Source organism: Canis lupus, chromosome 15 (genome assembly GCF_048164855.1).
Source record: "Canis lupus baileyi chromosome 15, mCanLup2.hap1, whole genome shotgun sequence".
In the NCBI taxonomy this organism is placed as follows: Eukaryota; Metazoa; Chordata; class Mammalia; order Carnivora; family Canidae; genus Canis; species Canis lupus.
In genome coordinates, this window is record NC_132852.1 from 8,202,458 (window position 1) to 8,218,606 (window position 16,149).

General features: G+C 41.4%; 1 long non-coding RNA gene across 1 annotated transcript in view; it reads right to left on the reverse strand.

The window, feature by feature from the left end:
* Positions 1-5,930: 5,930 nt before the first annotated feature.
* LOC140604617 (uncharacterized) overlaps positions 5,931-16,149 on the reverse strand; it is a 38,395-nt gene continuing 28,176 nt past the window's right edge. The window contains exons 7-10 of the long non-coding RNA XR_012007436.1: positions 9,351-9,564; positions 8,591-8,829; positions 7,887-8,314; positions 5,931-6,133 (exon numbers count right to left, since the gene is read on the reverse strand). This is a non-coding gene — a long non-coding RNA (uncharacterized lncRNA). The remainder of the gene's footprint in view (positions 6,134-7,886; positions 8,315-8,590; positions 8,830-9,350; positions 9,565-16,149) is intronic.

The following is a 16,149-nucleotide window of genomic DNA, read 5'->3' on the forward strand; positions in this document are numbered from 1 at the left end:
CAAAACAAAAAAAGAAATATATTATTTTGCCACACAGAAATGGTCTTTATTGTCTTAAACGCTCTATTCATATTCAATTTCAATGATGGTTTAGGCCATAGTGGTCTTTTAATTTAAAACAAAATACAAAATACATATATTAATTCTAGAGGGCCCAAGGAAGTGGAAAGAATGTATTCCTAAGACTTGCATTAAACATCCATATTTGAAAAACATTTCCGTGAAAATTATAATGCTATCAGACTTTAATAGGAGCAGCTGTAGCATGATTTAAATAATGGCAGTTCAACTAAAAAGAGGTAAATCAAAATTACTTTTGTTTGTATTCCTTTTTTAACTTTTTACAAAATTAGTTTGTTTTGTTTTTAAATATTTTATTCATTTATTCATATGAGAGACACAGAGAGAGAGAGGCAGAGACACTGGCAGAGGGAGAAGCTGGGTCCATGCTGGGAGCCTGATGCAGAACTCGATCCCGGGACCCCAGGATCATGCCCTGGACCGAAGGCAGGTGCCAAACTGCTGAGCCACCCAGGGATCCCCTAAAATTAGTTTTAAAGAGAGAAAATACAGACAGGCAGCTCTTCTGTCATGGTTGTGGGTGTTCAGGAGTTTGTTGCTGCGGAAGCTGAATCGAACCTGCACGTGCCTGTGGATCTCTGAGCTGTTGCACTAGAACTCCTCCTTCCTTGGGGACTGATGATCCATGGACACCGTCCCCCACCCTTACATTCTGGTCTTTGTGGCCACGGGTGTAAGAGCAAGAGGAAAAGAGCCACTAGGAAGGCTGGAATTGAAGTCCGCTTTAGCCACTATCTATCTGTTGGCGTCATCTCTGAGCTTTCTCTTGGTTGACAGAGCTGCCATCAGGCTCCATGGGCTCTTTTCCTGTAGTGGAGAATCTGGTCGTGATGGAACAGAGTGGTTCTCTCTGTTTCTGTGTCCATGTCTTCACCTGTCCCTGTAGAAGTGGAGCTTCTGACCTTCTGACCTGTGTGGGTGCTCTTCCATGCACTTGGCATTCTCATTCTCTATTGAGCACATTTCCTCCTCTGTCCACATTCTCTGAAGTCGTGTGGCATGTTTTTGGTGTGATTTAGGCAGAACTTGAAGTTTCAGCTCAATTTCTTCCAAGCTGTGCATTTTCAGAGTACAAACACGCTCACTCGGTTTTGAAGGTTTGTTTTTTTTTTTTTTAATTTCTCCTATAGGTTCTTCATTCATTGGATTTTCTTCAAATATGTCTTTGCATATTTCTTCTTTTTCTCCCTCAAGCTTTTTAAGAGAAGCATCCACACTAATAGCATCAATGACCAGAAGACCTCCATTTTTCTAATGCATCCTTTCTTTTTATTTTTTAAAGATTGTATTTATTTATTCATGAGAGACACAGGGAGAGGCAGAGACACAAGCAGAGGAAGAAGCAGTCTCCCTGTGGGGAGCCCGATGTGGGATTCGATCTCAGGACCCCAGGGTCAGACCTGAGCCAATGGCAGATGCTCAACCACTGAGCCACCCGGGTGCCCCTAATGTACTCTTTCTTTCTAATGCCAAGTGCTGTCATCCATGGAACCTTCTCCGAAGAGGCCTAGAAACTTACCATCTTCAGCACAGTTCTGGTCAGGGCTGTGAACTGGCTCTCCTCCTCATTCACAACCTGTTTGTAAACATTTTCAGGCACGTTGTTTTGGTCCTCCAAGTGGACATACACTCTTGGCTTCCAAGAAGCAGATTTCTTAGACAAGCAGTTTTAGACTTTCCTGAAGGGTTTTCACTCAAACCCTGCAGTTTTCTTTTTTTTTTTTCTTTTTTTTTTTTTTTTTTTTACCCTGCAGTTTTCTGAGGTGGTTCTACATTCTTCTGAGATGCTTTAGGATTTTTTTTTTTTTACATTAGTCACTTGGAATTAGAAAAATATCTATGACTCTTCCAGAGACTATGCCTGTTCATGAAGGTGAGCCATCAGCAGCCTCCCCATGAGGTTTTTTGTTTTGTTTTGTTTTAATCTCTTTTACTTGGTAAGCGGGTGACTCTCAGTGGCAGATGCTGGGACAAGAGGGTGCCAGTCAAGTGGAGGCTAGAACACCTCACAGGTGGGGCAGGTGGGTCCTGCAAGGAGGTGGTACTGTTGCAGCCCAGCATCCTGATGCCCTGGATGCCTGGATACCTGGGCCCTGAGGGTGGCATGCGTCTGCTCACAAGGCACAAATTCCCACCCAATAGGCAGGTCACCGAGAGGTCATGGCCTGTGGCCTGTTCCTGGCACTAGTCCTACAGCTGGGGACCAGCAGAGCTCTTCACCTGCAGGTAGGTAGGCCAGGTCTGGGTGGACCCAGTGAGAGTGGGGATGAGGATGGGGGTGGGGATGAGGATGGGTATGAGAGTGAGGGTGGGGGTGGATGTGAGGGTGAGGCTGGGGGTGGGGATAAGGGTGAGGGTGGGGGTGAGGGTAGGGGTGGCCCAGTACCTGGTGGACCTGGATGGGCCTTGAACATTGTCTTGAGGACTGAGGATTTTCTAGCTCGGGTAGGTTCCCTGGTCCCTGGGCTCCCTGTAGGCCACTCAGTCCCACCAATTAGCCACTACATTTTGGGGTGGGGGGTGGTCCACTGTTGGCCCCAGAGGCAGAGAGCCAGTCTTCAGGCCAGGACTCCAGGAGGGGTGGGGCCTCCTCAGCTGGCCCACCTGGGGGCAGTGTCTGGAGGTCCTGGGGGTGGTGGGTGGTGGGTGGTGGTAGTGGTGGGGTCAGACCAAGTCTCTCTGTGCCCCCGCACCTGCCCGCTTCTGCGACCCTGCACCCTGTCCTTGAAGCTTGGGGGGGATGCAGGTGGTGGTGGCGGTGGCAACAGGGCTTTGTGCACAGGCGGTGGTGGCAGCAAGTGTACTGTGTCCTCAGGTGAAGAGCTGTGTGGATTTTTATCAGTGCTGCCAAACACCAGAGTTTGTAACTGTAGAGGACTGATGTGCCCATGACTTGGGAGTGAGGGTCCCACAGGCTTGTAAAATGAGTCCAGTGTTCTCAAACACTTCGTGATATTCTTCAGCTCAAGCAGGAATGTTTTGGCTAGCTCTTTTTGTCTCTTTAAAGCGGGTCAGAGGGACGAGGTGGCCGAGTGGTTAAGGTGATAGACAGCTAAAGTGGCTCAGCACTTTCCTATAAAAACAACCATAGCAGTACATACCATGATCTACCAGGAAACCCAGAGATACCTGGGACTTGTCCCGGACCTGGGGACACCAGCAGAGCACCTGTGGCTGCTCCAAGGGCCATGCTGGGATGACGTCTTTGTGACAGCAGTCCTTCCCCACAGCTGGTCACCAGCCTGGAACTGCATCTCCAGGTCTGCTCCCAGGAATCCCTCTGTCTGTGTTCTGTCGTTGTGAGTCAGAACAAGGCCTTGGAGGGTCCGTGCAGCAGGGTCACCCTCTCAGATGTCCCCTCTGGAGGGAACACGGCTGCCACAACCCAGTCCTGGGGGTATTTTCTGCTCACACTGGTTGGACCTGCTGCAGACACAAAACGGTGGCCCCGGGAAGGATGTGGGGCTGCCTGAGTGCAGTTCAAGGATGCTCCTCTTCCAGGGCATTCCAGCAGTGAGAACTTAGGGAGCCAGGCAGCGTGGTGCTGGGAGCTGGCTTCCCAAGCACTGGAGACGGTCATCGGGGCTGGGTCATCGGGGCTGCTGGGTGGTACCTCAGAGCCCAAGGTCTGTCTCCCACATCTTTCTGGGGAACCATGTAGCTCTTGGTGCAGGGTCGATGATGATGGTGGGGGCTGGCATGTCTGAAACCCACCGGGCAAGTCCAGGCTGCAAATTCAGCTCAGCATTGAAATGATAATCTCAAGTCTGAAGTCTGTGGAGCAGGCCACGCAGAGTGGAACTCAGGCCAGGTTTCTATGCTGTGGGCTTGAGGCTGAATTCCTTCTTCCTATTCCCATGTCTATTTCATAAATTTCATATTTCACTTATATTACTTTAAATAGATCAGAGAAGAGGAAGACTTTAAATGGAGGACCCAGGGATGCCTGGGTGGCTCAGCGGTTGAGCGTCTTCCTTCGGCTCAGGGCCTGACCCCGGGGTCCTGGGATCGAGTCCCACGTCGGGCTCCCTGCATGGAGCCTGCCTCTCCCTCTGCCTGGGTCTCTGCCTCTCTCTCTGTGTCTCATAAATAAATAAATAAGTAAATAGCTAGATAAATAAATAAATAAATAAATAAATAAATAAATAAGATCTTTAAAGCAAAAATAATTGTAACAGAGGAAGATTCCCTGAGCGCGCGGAGTGTGCACAATTCTGTTGCTTCCAGGCCAGAAATACAGAGCCGGACTTCAGCAGCTGGTGAGGTTGGCCTTTCTTGTCAATGACAAGGTGATGCTCACTTTGTCCCCCGACCCCGTGTCGTCAGTCCTAGTAGCTCATTAAACTCTCCTGGGGACACCCTCACTTCAGGGGCTTGGCCCTATGCTTAAGTGATCAGAGTAACAGCAAAAAATTAGATATAAATTATAATACAATTTATAATATAAATTAGAAACATAAATTATCTCAAGGGTTCATTGGATTTAGCTAAAATGAGTATGTTGGGGCAGCCCGGGTGGCTCAGCAGTTTAGCACCTGCCTTCGGCCCAGGACATGACCCTGGGGTCCCAGGATCGAGTCCCACATGGGGCTTCCTGCATGGAGCCTGCTTCTCCCTCTGCCTGTGTCTCTGCCTCTCTCTGTGTCTCTCATGAATAAATAAATAAAATCTTAAAAAAAATTTTTTTTTAATTAAAAAAATAAAATGAGTACGTTGTTGGAACTATTATTAATATGAGGTTGAGTGATCCAAATAAATGTGTTCTTTTAAGTTCTTTTTTATTTTTATTTTTTTAGATGTTATTTATTTATTTATTCATGAGAGACACAGACACAGAGAGAGGCAGAGACAGGCAGAGGGAGAAGCAGGCTCGCTGCAGGGGGCTGGATGCAGGGACTCTGGGATCACGCAGCTGAAGGCAGGTGCTCAACCACTGAGCCACCCAGGGGCCCCTCTTTTAAGCTGCTCTTTGAGGAGAGGAACAACAGGAGAATAGAGCTAGGAGAAGGGTCTCACCACTCCTTTCCCATTCAGACTATTAGCTGATTTGGTCAGTTAGTGAATGTGACATTTTTCTCCTTTTTCACTCCAAACCAAATGTTATCGTATTCTTTTTTCTATTATTGCATTAGTTAAGGATATTCTAGAATATTTAGAAAATACAGGTAAATTAAAATATCCTGAAACCCAGTGTTGTCAAACTTTAATTTTATCGTGAAAATAAGCCCTCGTCCAATTACATCAAATGCTACAGGTACTCATTGCAATATAGCAATGCACATTCTTGGCCTATTAAATATATGTGATGCAATATTATTGTCGTGAATAATTTAAATATATAATTTCTTCCAAATGTGAGGTTAGGAGTAAGACCGCCTGGGTCAGACTGTTTTCTCCAGCACACAAATATATGACCTTTGGCAAATTAATTCACTTTTCTGTTCTCCAGTTTCTTCATATGATAAATATAAGTAATAGCATACGAACTTTGTAGTGTTATTATAAAGATTATATAAATTATAATCGAAGATGCTTAAAATGGTGCCTACATTTTACCAATAACAAAAAATTTAGCTTCATCAACAGTGATAATTGTAATGAGCAAGAAGATACTTGGTTAAATTACTCAGGAGCTGTAAGAAACTGATTAAGATCTAATTCTTGCCTTCAGTGAATATATAGTGGTTGAGACATGGAGAGAAATGAAAATAATAAAAAGCTAAGAGAATGAGGAAAATCCCAAAGAGATTGATCTTAAGGAATCATTAATTCAAAACAGTATCCACTAATTCATTTCAATTTAATAAATAGATGGTAATATAATTTATAAATGAATCTATGCTAGTTAATGGCAATGAAATATTTAATACTTAAAAACTACTTAATGGAGGGACCCCTGGGTGGCTCAGCAGTTGAGCGTCTGCCTTCAGCTCTGGGCGTGACCCCAGAGTCCCAGGATCGAGTCCCGCATCAGGTTCTTCACAGGGAGCCTGCATCTTCCTCTGCCTGTGTCTCTGCTTCTCTCTCTTGGTGTCTCATGAATAAATAAAGTCTTAAAAAAGAAAGAAAGAAAGAAAAAGTATAACAACAAAAAAACTAGTTAATGAGCCAGGATGCCCCTCACAGGATGATCTTTAATATAGACGATACCAGACATTTTAAAGATGAAGGTTTATAGACTTCTTTCGTCAATTATCTTTGCTTTCATGATTTAGTTTTATGCCCAATTTTACATAATTCAGCCTGCTTCTTTCTTAGAGTCTTTTTCCATATCACTCAACTGATAATATTTGTTGAAGGTCTCCTATATACTGATCACTATACATGCTCAAAAGTCGTGTATGTATTTTCAAGTGTCATGACAAGGTGAGAACCCATTAGAAAAAATACCACAAATGTTGGTTATGTAGTAAAACAACTTCTTAGTAGCCAAAAATGTATGTATTTAAAAATGGAGAAAATATTCTAAATGTGAAACAATAAATGGGGCTACAATTCTAATTGTATTTTTATTATTTAAAAAACATTTTTAAAGATTTTATTTATTTATTTGAGAGAGAAAGAGAATGAGAATGAGAATGAGCAGGACCAGAGGAAGAGGGAGAAGCAGCTCCCTGATGAGCAGGGAGCCTAGGATCACAACCTGAGTGGGAGGCAGATGCTTAACTGTCTGAGAGGCCTGGGCACCCCCTAATTATATTTTTAAAAGCCCTTTCACAGGATACCTGCACCCCATTGTTTATAACAACAATGTCCCCAATAGCCAAACTGTGAAACAAGCGTTGGTGTCCATCGAAAGATGATGGATAAAGAAGATGTGGTTTATGTATACAATGGAATATTACTCAGCTATTAGAAATGACAAATACCCACCATTTGCTTCAACGTGGATGGAACTGGAGGGTATTATGCTGAGTAAAGTAAGTCAATCGGAGAAGGACAATCATTGTATGGTTTCACTCATACGGAGAATATAAGAAATAGTGTAAGGAACCCTAAGGGAAAGGAGGGAAGCTGAGTGGGGAAATTAGGAAAAGAAGCCATGAGAGACTCCCAATTCTGGGAAACAAAGGGTTGAGGAAGTGGAGGAGAGTAGGGGAATGGGGTAACTGGGTGACAGGCAGGGGGTTGGGGAAACTGGGTGACGGTCACTGAGGAGGGCATGTGATGGGATGAGCACTGGGTGTTATACTATATGTTGGCAAATTGAATTTAAATAAATACATATATATTTTCAAAAGCTCTTTCAATTCAATAAGTAAAAAAAATCAGTGAAAAAAATGAGAATAGGACAGTTGACAGTTTTAGAAATATAGTCATTGGATATGTGTGATATGTCCAATTGCATTATTAACAAGTGCCAGTTTAACTAAACTTGAATACATTTTTCATCTGTCATATTTGCAAATACTAAAAACGAGTGTCAGTGAAGTGCTGGCTGATGAAACCATCAGTAAGTCCAGCCCATTGAAAAACCATATTTCTGGGATGCCTGGGTGGCTCAGCAGTTGAATGTCTGCCTTTGGCTCAGGGTGTGAGGGGTCCTGGGATCGAGTCCTGCATCAGGCTCCCCCCTGCTTCTCCCTCTGCCTGTGCCTCTGCCTCTCTCATGAATAAATAAATAAAATCCTTTAAAAAAAACATATTTCTTAGGAATTTCCCTATTAAAATACCAGGGTATGCAAATACTATCTATAAGAAAATTCTTTGGAGAATTTTATAATAGGAAAAGTAGGTTTGTGTAGTACATGATGTACCTAAGAAAGACAGTGAGATAAATATTTACTGGTAGAGAAGGAACTCACAGTTGTTCACAGCCCACTGTTAGGGCCCAAACACTCAATCCCCGGTGTGTTGCAGGAATTCTTTTTGGCCACTTAGGGTTCACGGCTGAATTCCTCCCCAGGAAGTAACTGCCTCACCCAAAGTGACACACGCAGCTGGGGATGGCTGGCATCTTGGACTCGTCAGGAGAGGCATAGAAAGGCCTGATTTGCTGTTTCAATTCTGGGTCACTTTGGGGAACAGTCCCAACTCTGGAACTCCAGGGATTGTCCGAGACCTTTGACAAGACCGCGTTATGTTTTCACTTCCCCGGTGGCCAGTCTTTCTTCCTTCTTCACTGCCTCACAGGCATTGCTTTCAGTTCCCCAGTAGACTTCATGCAGACAAATCTCCATTTCAAAGTCTTTCTCAGGCCTCCAACTGAAGAAGAGTTGGTGCCAGAAGTGGACTGAAGACAAAACCAGTGGTGGGTTGGCAAATGTTTAGCAACTGGCTTTCTGGGTGGGTGGGTGGGGTGGGGAACACCTTAATTTGTAGCATTAGTCAACCTCCATGGTATAAATACTCCCATCTCAGAAGGTTTCAAGCTACTAATTTGATCTTCCCAAATGGAGAGGACATGAGAGAGGCACACAGTCTCTTGACTGAAGGCACACTTCTCAAGAGATAGGGTGAGCCAGGAAGCATCAGACTGCAATACAAGCCTAGGAACTTGATTACCCACCACTAACGGGATGTGGGCAGGGACTACTCCATCCAGTTGGTAGGCGAAGTACTCATGGAATCAGGCCTGTGTAGACCTGCAGTTACTGCGGCTGCCTGCTGGCGAGGTGTGATGGAATGTGGTGGAAGGCTCTGCACTGGTGGCTGGAGCAGGGCAGTATCACAGGTGTTTGAAACAGGGGTGAGGAGTGATTGTAACAACAGTGGACTTGGATGGCTGCTCTTGAGGTCCATGGATGGCTGGAGAAAGAAAATGAGAAACGATATTCATCTCCAGTTTAAGTAGAAGTGTGACCAAGCATCTCCTTGGCTGCACTCATCCCAAAGTCATTGAAAGCCCAAGTATAAGCTTTCATAAGATTGTTTATGACTGTTGTATGGTGACCTTTGCACTTCCATGGCAGAGATAAGCAGGCACAGAGAGGAGTCACCAGCCTGGCCAGGCACTTGAGCCTGTTCACCGGGACGAATTAAGGCTGCTGCTATACCACCTAGGCGCCTTTCATGGTCACTTCCTTGACCGATTGTGATTGTAGATGGAGAAGTGCTATACTCCCACCCAAGCAAGTTACGGAATTCAGAAGCAGAATTCCCCCAAGCATGAGATTTGGGACACTCTACCAGATAAGCCACCTAGTTGAGTGTGGATGCCAGTCCAGGGTGATAGAATCTACAATGAGTAGTACAGAATGAGATGGGGTAAGGGGGTGTCTGTAGTGGCCCTACATACAGTAAAAGGGGCTGAAGCTTGTTCAACTCACCTTCCCCTGTTGGTTTTCCCCCAACAAAGACCAATCAGATTCCAGGATAAACTCTTCCAAGATGGGGTGAACTGAGCAGCCCAGGTGGCTCAGGGGTTAAGCACCTGCCTTTGGCCTAGGGCATGACCCTGGAGACCCGGGATCGAGTCCCACATCGAGCTCCCTGCATGGAACCTGCTTCTCCCTCTGCCTGTGTCTCTACCTCTCTCTCTCTCTGTCAAATGAATAAATAAGTAAAATATTTAAAAAATAATAATAATAAATAAATTACCTGCAATACGTGGAATCCTGCAGGACTGATAAAAAAAAAAAAAAGATGGGGTGAACTTACTCTAGGAAGTAAATGAATTTGGTTAGACCACAGCATGCTGGAGTAGAGCCTGTGCTGGAAGGCCCAGATGCTGGAACACTGACATTCATTCCCCCAGAAGCTGCAGGAATCAGAGCTGGCTGCTGATAACTCACATTGGGTCCCTCCCCAGGAATTGGCCTTGGCTGAAGGAAGCTGCCTGGTCCCGTGTATACTTCTTTCTTGGAGGCATTCTGCAGGTAATAGCTGATCAGTAGAGAGTCATAGGACGTAGCCCTCTTGCCTTAATCTGTAGGACCATTTCTGCTCCACAGCTGCCTTGGTGTTGGTTGAATTTTTCTTGCAAAAGTATCACACACCAGTCCTGCTTCCCTCGTTCCCTCATAGCTGCCATTCTGAGAGCACTCTCCAATAAACTTCCCACAAATCTTCACCTCAAACTCTGTAGAACCTGACCTAATGCATGAGTTAAGTACAATACAGTACAATTTCTGGAATCATGCAGCCTAAGAAGTTCAGCCTAAGAAGTTCAACCCTTGAGGCAAATCTAAATAGGTTCAAAGACCTAAAAGGCATTAAGTTCCATATAAGAAAACAGAAGCTGATGAATGCATGGGTAGCAGAAGGCTGGGAGTTGTAGAGGTTTGAAGATGGAGGAGAAGGTATAAAATAGTCGTCTAGGAAGCAGAGGTACTTGTTGTGTAAGGATGCAGAACAGATCATTGGGGTTAAGCAGGAGTGGAATTTTATCAAGAGAATGTAATGAGGTACAAGGGGTTGATCATAACTATTTCTTATTTGTAGTTATGAATCTAATTGTAAAATTCCACTTTTGTGACATACTTGTATCAATTGATTAAAACTATGGACTAGGAAATTTAAATGGTCAGAATGGACATAATCTTTCATGATAGAAGGTGACTGGGTTAATGGATAAGGAGCTGAAACTGTATTCAGAATTCTGGAGGAAATAAACTGGAAGGATCTCAGAGCAGGATACATTAACTTGAGATTATCTAAGGACGATGGGCATGTTTAATGACACAGCCAAGGATACGACAGTGGGAGTGAGAAGATGAATGGGATGGAGTATGATATTCATTATTCATTTAGTAATAAACATTTGTTGTAGACAAGTTCAAGGAATTGAGAAGACAGAGTATTAAATCTGCACGAATACTGGGGTTGGATACAGAGTTGGAAAGAGCGAGAGTCATCCAAGAAATATAAATCTTTTGAAGCAAGTTTTTCCTAGCTTTACTGAGATATATAATTGATATATAACATCATTTAATGTGTACAATGAGATGATGGATATATACATATTGTGAAATTATTCTCACAGTAAGTTAACACATCCTCTCCTTTTCTTTTTTTTTTTTTTTAATGGCAAAAACTTTTAAGACTCAGTCTCTTAGCAACATTCAAGTATAAAGTCACTATGATCTACATTACACCTCCAGAACTTATTTTACAGCTGGAATTTTGTACTCTTTGTTGGCCTACACCCATGTCTTCCACCTCCAGCAACCACCAGTCTCTTTGATTTCTGTGAATTCATTTTTAGATTCCACATTGGAGATCATGTACTATTTGTCTTTCTCTGTCTGACTTGTTTGACTTAGACTAATGTCCTGAAGATTCATCCATGTTGTTGCAAATGCAAGGTTTCCTTCTTTTCTATGACTGAACAATATCCCATTGTGTATGTATATATCTTTATCCACTGATCCATCATTGGACAGTTACACGGTTTCCATGTCTTAGCTATTATAAAAAATACTGCAATGAACACTGAGGTGCAGATATTTCTTTGAGACGATTTTATTCCTTTTGAGTATATATATATATTCATATATATGTATATATATACATATATACACACACACACATACATAAATACAGAAGTGGAACTGCTGGATCATATGGTAGTTCTATTTTTAATTTTCTGAGAATCATCCATACTGTTTTCCATAGTGGTTTACCAATTTACATTCCCAGCAATAGTGTATAATGTTTCCCTGTTCTCCATATCCTCACTAGTGTTTATCTCCTCCTAATAGTCCTTTTATCAGGAGTAAGATGATACCACATTGTGGTTTTGATCGGCACATCCCTGATGATTAGTGATGTTGAGCATCTTTTTTGTGCTCCAGTTGGCTCTCTGTCTTTGAAAAAAATCTCTCTTCAGGTCCTTCACCCATTTTTTAAATAAGATTATTTGTTTTTTGTTACTGAGTTGTATGGGTTTCTTTTATATTCTGAATATTAACCTTTTATCAGATACACCATAACAAATATTTTCCTTTTCCATTGTCTGAATTGTTTCCTTTGTGTAAAGTGTTTAGACTATGCAGTCCTGCATGTTTATTTTTGGTTTTGTTGCTTGTGCTTTTGGGGTTATATCCAAAAACTCATTGCCAAGACCAGTGTCAAGGAGCTAATTCCTGTTTTCATCTAGGAGTTTGACAATTCAAGATCTTGCATTAAACCTTCAGTCTATCTCAAGATAATTTATATGATGTAAAGAGAGTGGCCCAGTATCACTCTTTTATATGTGACTGTCTGGTTTTCCAAACACCATTTACTGAAGAAACTATCTTTTCTCCATTGAGCATTAGTTGGCCATATATACACGGGGTTATTTCTGGGCTCTATATTCTGTTCCATTGGTCTTTGTTTTTATGCCAGTTGTCTTGTTTTCATTACTGCAGCTTTGCAGTACAGTTTGAAATCAGGAAGTGTGAGGCCTCTGGCTTTGTTATTTCTCAAGATTATTTTGGTGCCTTGCGTTCTTTTGTGGTTCCATATACACTTAAGGTTTTTTTTCTATTTCTATGAAAAGTGACATCATAATCTTGATCCAAATTGCATCGAATCTATAGATGGTTTTGGGTGGTATGGATATATATATATATTTTTTTTTTTTTGGCGGGACCACAGTGGTTTATTATACATTTCTGACACTGCTGCCCGCGTCCGCACTGCGTGGTATGGATATTTTAACAATTCTTCCAATCAATGAACACAGGATATGTTTTCATTCATTTATGTCTTCTTTAGTTTCTTTGGTCAGTGTTTTAAAGTTTTGAGGGTACAGGTCTTTTACCAACTTGATTAAATTTATTTCTAAGCATTTGTCACCTCTGTGAATAACCTTGAAATATCAATATACTATAAAAAGGTACAAATCAATTAATATAAAATGTCTTCAGAGTGGAATTTTTCTTACAATTAGATTTGTGACTGCAAGCAACAAAAAAGCATGAGAACATCCTGTTTCTTGTTGAAACTATGTACTTGAAAGCATACACAATCTTGACCAAGTTAGATTCTAAGTCATATTTTTAGAAAATGCTTGAGCTCCTTTGATACTATCCTTTCCCATTTCTGTTCTTAGTTTGCTCTTTAACGTATTGCTGTGTTTTTATTTATAGTGTATTCTATACTAAGGGACTATGCTTAAGTAAAATTAAAATCAAGATAATTAGAAACAACCATATGATTGACTCTATAGTGAGTTTTTTATTCAGAGTCTTGGCCTCAAGTACAAATGGCACAAAATGTTACCTTTAGACCACCCCTTTTCAGACTTCATATACTAAATTCCAGAGCCTATACAATGAATTGCTCTTTTCACCACTTGGAAGAAGTGAAAAGATATGTGATAACTTAAAATGTGATTTTATGATGTGATAACTTCCCAAGTAAAAATACATGGAAAGTTGTTTTCTCATCTGAAATACAAGTATTTGTTTGAGTCTCAGTGCACAGCTCAGCATTTTCATTCCCTAAGGACAGTTCTCCAGATGACCTTTACCTTAATAACTGGGTTGACAGAGTCTGATTATAATGATAATCACAAACTAAAAAAACTGTGGGAAAAGTCATTCAGTTCAGGTGGGTGATGCAGAAGGTTTCCTCATATCATATGACTTTCTCCTTTCCCATCAAAAAGGATGAGAGAGAATCATTATTTTGGAGTAGTCTGCCCACAGTGTTCTGCTCTTCAAGTAAATTTTAGGTACTTGGAAATACAGTAACATATCGAATTACTACATATGTTTAGCATGCTTTTGATCACAAGAATACTATGTGCTAGTATTTTCAATTGTGCTTTCTCATGTAAATTTTTCAATAGTAGTTTAAAGTTGAGGCTTAGACTGTGTTATAAAATCACTAATAATGTGAAGTTTTCTGCTTATGCCTTTGAAACAGCACCACTTAAAAACCACACCATAGGATTTCACCTCCGGAAATAAGTAGATCTTCTCCCTATTTTTCTCTTTAAGGACAACTAAAAATCACAGCCCATATTCACAAAACAAACTTGGAAAGGTAGAGAAAAGAGGGAAGACTAACTAGAAACCTTGGGGCCCAAGGATTAACACAGGAGTGTCTTCCTTGGGTTTTTGTTTAGCCTCCTATATCCCAGGCCTGGAGATGAAAAAGTTGGCAATCTAGAGCCACTAACAGGTACAGACAAAACAGCAGTAACACCTCAATGAAAGCCTCTTCTCTCTAGTCAAAGGACCAGGAAAGGGACCACCTAGCAAAAAACCTTTATCACAGAAAAAGTTGCGGTCCCCCTCCAACTCTGGCCAATAAAGGTAGAGGGGGTAGTGTACCCCACCACTCTCCTCAGACTGTAATGAGATCCCCCAAACCACCTGCTGGAGTGGTGTCAGAGAAGGCCAAGTTAGGAGCTGCGACTTTTATTTCTGCCAGGTGATAATGAGGCATACCCTCTCGACAGTATCTGTGGCTTTGATGGAGGATCCATAGCTTCTGATCCTATCTCTGAGCATTAACTCCTACTGCCTGCAGAGGTGATCTCAGTGAACCCAGCCCAGGGGCAATGAGTCATCATTCCATAATGTCAATGGGAGGAAAATGGGGAGCAGTAAGGAAGGAATTTCTACTTCTTTCATTCAGGGTGCTATCAATAGAGACCTAGAGGAATAACAAGGAATACCTGCACCCTCCCATCCCCACCATGGGCCCTATTGCCAAAAGATGCCAAGTGGAGAGCCTGGATTTCTAGTCCAATAGTCCAATCTGGCAGTAACAAGGTAATAGTCCCCACTTTGCCCGCTGAAGCTACATCAGAGGAAACAAGGTAACACACAAGGTTTAAATAAGATCCCAAGTCGCATAACAGAATACACAAATTGTTCAGCTTTTGACTGAAAATCACTTGTCACAACAAGATCTGGGAAAATTAAAATTTCATTTAAAAAAAGACAACCAGTACATACCAATATTGAGATGGTAGAAATGTTAGAATAGTCTAATACTTAGCACAGCTACTGTAAAAATGCTTCACTGAACAAGTATGAGCATACTTGACATTTTTAAAAAAGAGAGAGCTTCAGCACAAAGTACAAAGTATCAGCAAATAGGAGATATGAAGAAGAACCAAATGGAAGTTGTAGAATTAAACAACATAAAAAATGAAATTTAAAGTTCAGTAGGTGGGATTAAGAGCAGAATAGAGACAATAGAGAGTAGGAATCAGTGAACTAGAAGACAGAACATGAGAAATTATCAAATCTGAAAAAAAAAACAGAAAATGGTGTTAAAAAAACATGAACAGAGTGTAAGAGATTCTAGAAACTATAAGAAAATAGCTAACATTTGTGTCTTAGAAGTTTTGGAAGGACAGAAGAAAGGGGAGGGGTACTGAAAAGAACTTGAGCAAATAATAGTTGAAATAGTTGAAAACATTTTAAATATAGAAAAAGCTATAAAGAATAAACTAGATGGAACAATGCTACCCAATTTCAAGGCATATTATGAAGTTATAGTAATCAAGACTGTTTATTGGTGGAACCCCAGATACACAGAACAATGGAACAGAATAGAGATACCAGAAATAGACCTAGACTAATAAGCCAACTGACTTCTGACAAAGATACAAAAGTAGTTCAAGAGAAGAGGAAAAGAATTGTCAATAAATGGTGGTGGAGCAATTGGACAATTCATAGACAAAAGAATGATTATCTAAACTTCACACCTATGGAAAAATCAATTCAAAATAAGGACTAAGTGGAAAAGATAAAATTATAAAACTTTTAGAAATAAAAGGGGATAAAATCTTTGGGATCTAAGGCTAGGCAAAGAATTCTTAACTTTGGAACCCAAAATGAAATCCATACAAGGCAAATTTAATAAATTTAACTTCATCAAAATTGCTCCATGAAAGCAACATGAAGAGAATTGAAAGAGAAGCCAAAGATAGTAAATATCTGCAAACCATATATCTGACAAAGGATTCCTATCTACAGTATATAAAGGACCCTCAACAGAAAAAAAATCACAATCAATTCCATTAGAAAATGGGCAAAACACATGAAGACACTGACAAATAGACATGAATGGCAAAGAAGTACTTGCAAAGATGTTCACATCATTTGCCATTACAATGAAGTGACACTACCCACCTATCAGAATGGCTTAGACGAAAAAAATATGACAACACCAAATACT